The sequence below is a fragment of the Ictidomys tridecemlineatus genome, unplaced genomic scaffold (genome assembly GCF_052094955.1).
Source record: "Ictidomys tridecemlineatus isolate mIctTri1 unplaced genomic scaffold, mIctTri1.hap1 Scaffold_418, whole genome shotgun sequence".
NCBI classification, from domain to species: Eukaryota; Metazoa; Chordata; class Mammalia; order Rodentia; family Sciuridae; genus Ictidomys; species Ictidomys tridecemlineatus.
This window is the reverse complement of record NW_027522707.1, coordinates 174,341-177,713: the sequence shown is the minus strand read 5'-3', so window position 1 is coordinate 177,713 and position 3,373 is coordinate 174,341. Positions and strand designations below refer to the sequence as shown.

Sequence of the window (3,373 nt, the reverse complement as noted above, 5' to 3'; positions counted from 1 at the left end):
TATACAAGTATATAAAAATAAATTCCATCAACATATATAATTATAATTCACCAATAAGAATATGGGAAAACAATCATTGAAAAGATAATTAAATTACAAACAAACAAGAATTTAATAGGCTGGTAGAATAGAGAGATTGGAAACTGCCAGGACTGTGCAATTTATTACTTAGTTCTATGCACATATGTTTCAGGTAACAATGGAAGGTTATAATCAGTTTTATTTATAGTGTTCATTCAGACATTCTCAAATAATACATCTCAGACTTTAAAATTTCTAAGTCTTACTATAAACATTTTATATCAGTAGGCTCTATTAGAATTTTGAGGCCCATAATTAGGTCCAAGATTTCAGAGATCTTTTTGTAAAATAAGATATGGAACACTTCACGAATTTGCATGTCATCCTTATGCAGGGGCCATGCTAATCTTCTCTGTATCATTCAAATTTTAGTATATGTGCTGCCAAAGTGAGCACTTGCAGAAATCTTAAGAAGACTGCTTAGGTTAGTTCTCCCTAGAGAAAATAGCCATGTAGCAGTAACTGAGAAATCATAAATTGCTTTCCTTTATAGAGCTGTAATTGTCCTGACAGAATTGTGAGACTATTTTAATGTTTACATCTGCCTTGAAGGAAATGTTCCTTTTATAAAATGGATATAGACTACTAGTCAAAATCCATTGAGGTGTCCTAGAAGAAGTGTCCGTGCTGGGAGGTCAAATGTGTGGACACCTGATCAAAGGTACAGACAGCTGGTGAACAGAGCCTGGTATTTCTTGAACAGAAATATTTTTGGGCTTAAAACCAATAAAAACCACTGCAGTCTCTTTCTGGTGTTTATCAAGCCACTATTTGTTAAGTCCTTTGTGAAGAAATACGTAATAATCAGCCTTCACCTACAAGGAAGCGTGAAAAATGAAGATACCATTTCTCTTTAAGTAGGTTATATTTGGAACCTGCACTTGTGGCCACACATAAAACCCACAGTAACGCCCCCTCCACACACACACACACACACACACACACACACACACACACACACACACACAATGTCAATATCTTGGGGGCCTGACTCCATGCCCAGCACATACTTTGGGCTCCATGGAATTTGTTTGTTTACAGAATGGTTGGGTCCTTTTATATTGAGAGCTGCATGCCAGCAGATCCTACCAACTGTGGTAGTTTCTCATTGCTTACATAAATGCTGCAGAGCCTCAGTCTCATTTTTAGTACATTTTTGAAGATTTTCATGAGACCACTCATGTTCAGCCTAATTACCCTCCATCATTTAAGAAGAGAGATATTTGAACAAACAAATAGGTTTTATTATTCCCACTATCCTTAAGAAATTGAGATTATTGCCTTGTTTTTGATCCAGCTCCTAAATGTGGCTACCTTTTAGGTTTTACTTTTAGTATTTCTATCTTGATTGTAGAAGAAAGCTTTAGCTGTAGAAATAGCAGTTAACTAGGAAACTGTGTGTTGAAGCTGTCCGAACAAAGGGCTTCCTGTCGATGCATCCCTCAATTTTCAATTTTCTTTTATTTTGTCATAAAGCTTTTAAATGCATAAATGTTTCTCTTTAATCATAAATATTTACTTAGCATAAAACATGGCAGATTCTATTTTTCATATTACTTCTTTTCTTTAAAATAACTCTGCATGAGGAGAATTAAGAATCATTAAGATTAAGAAATTGGTTCGAATGTGTAATATTCTGGGAACTTTTCACAGCATCAAGCTGCCTTTATTGGTTTGCTCTCTTTTCTCCTTCCTTGACACTGATTATCTCAAAAGATGCCTGTATTGGATTCACTGGATCTGGAAGGGGAAAGGAGAGGGGAGAGAGAAGGAAAGAAGAAGAGAGGAGGATGGGAAGAAGGAGCACATTGGGAAAAGAAAATAGACATACTTAAGTAAATTCAAGTGCCTTTGCGGAATTATTGAAAGCTCTATATTTCTTTGCATTATAGGTAAGGGGAAAAATTAAATGCACCCCACTTCGATTCATGGGAATAAAATACATCCTCAAAGAAGCCCTTTTCATCCATAACAACTTTATTATTCCATTATTCATATCAATTTATTTTCAATCTGCTTGATTGTTCATAAGAGTTCATAGCTAAAAATCTTACTTACATACAGCCAAAGAGATATATTAGGACAATCCAATCCATCTAGATTTTTATTTCTGGAAAGGGATACATATTTTTTAATAAATAATTACATAGGAAAGACAAGTCTATTACATTTTCATTGATTCATCACACGTTATGTGCATTTTTCTCTAATGCACACCAGATATCATTTTTAAGTGCTACCACAACTTCATCCCTTAAAAATCAGCTTATTTGCCATTAAGATGTTTGCATCAGACACCATTTCTGCACAATAGCTTTTCAAAATATAAGCCTCATACAAAGATGACATTAAACATTCTAAATGTGGCCTGGTAATTTACATATTGAAAAAAAAAACACACATCTTCCTCTGTCCTAACAAATAAAAGTAAAAATGATCACTGAATAGAAATGATAAACAGAGAGACAGAGAGAGTAATTTACACCTTCACCTCCAGGATTAATAATAAATTGGATATAATTGAAAATTTTCTACATAATTCATTACTTTGGATGAAGATAGATTCAAAGATTTTTCAATAAGAAAGGAAAAGTGCACAGAGAATTGTATTTGTAGGTTCAAATACAGATGCAAAATTATGCCAAGATTTCATAATATATTTCTATTGATAAACACTATAGTTAAATGAATAAATAAATGATGAATTATATTATTTATGTAACCATAATTCTATGATTCTCCTTTATTAGGATCATTTGAATAAATAGTATCATATTTTATGCACAATATTCAAATAATAATTTCATGAATAAAAATATTTGGGGAAAACTTCTTTAAATAATATTTTAAACAGAAACATATTTTTTTGCCTTTACCAGACTAGAATATAGTTTGTCAAGCATGTAACTTTTGGAGGGAAAATGTGTATTGTAATTTAGAAGGTACTATTACATGACAAAAGCATTTATTTAAAATTAAGAAAGTTTAGGATTTAGTATTTAAAAGTATCATATAATTGCAGGAATTACAATGGAAAAAGTAGTGTAATTGATAGATCTCAATGTGCTCATATAGATTAAGTAAATTCTTAAATATTTATGAAAAAGTTTTGATTAATTTTAAAGTAATATTTCTTATAAATGACCACTGACATAATGACAGTAAATTTAGCAGCAAATTCCCAGTCTGAAGTTTTGTTTTTTGTGCTTTCAGTTACATTCAATCAAATTGACAATTTCAAAGATAAAAAAAAATGTTAAGTTTAAAATGGAAGGTTTTTCTGAGTAACAAG

At 31.8% G+C, this 3,373-nt stretch overlaps 1 non-coding gene across 1 annotated transcript; it reads right to left on the bottom strand.

The window, feature by feature from the left end:
• Nucleotides 1-370: 370 nt before the first annotated feature.
• On the bottom strand, nucleotides 371-477 carry LOC144373499 (U6 spliceosomal RNA). The gene has a single exon (XR_013433158.1). It is a non-coding gene; the product is annotated as a U6 spliceosomal RNA (small nuclear RNA).
• Between the last annotated feature and the right edge of the window lie 2,896 nt (nucleotides 478-3,373).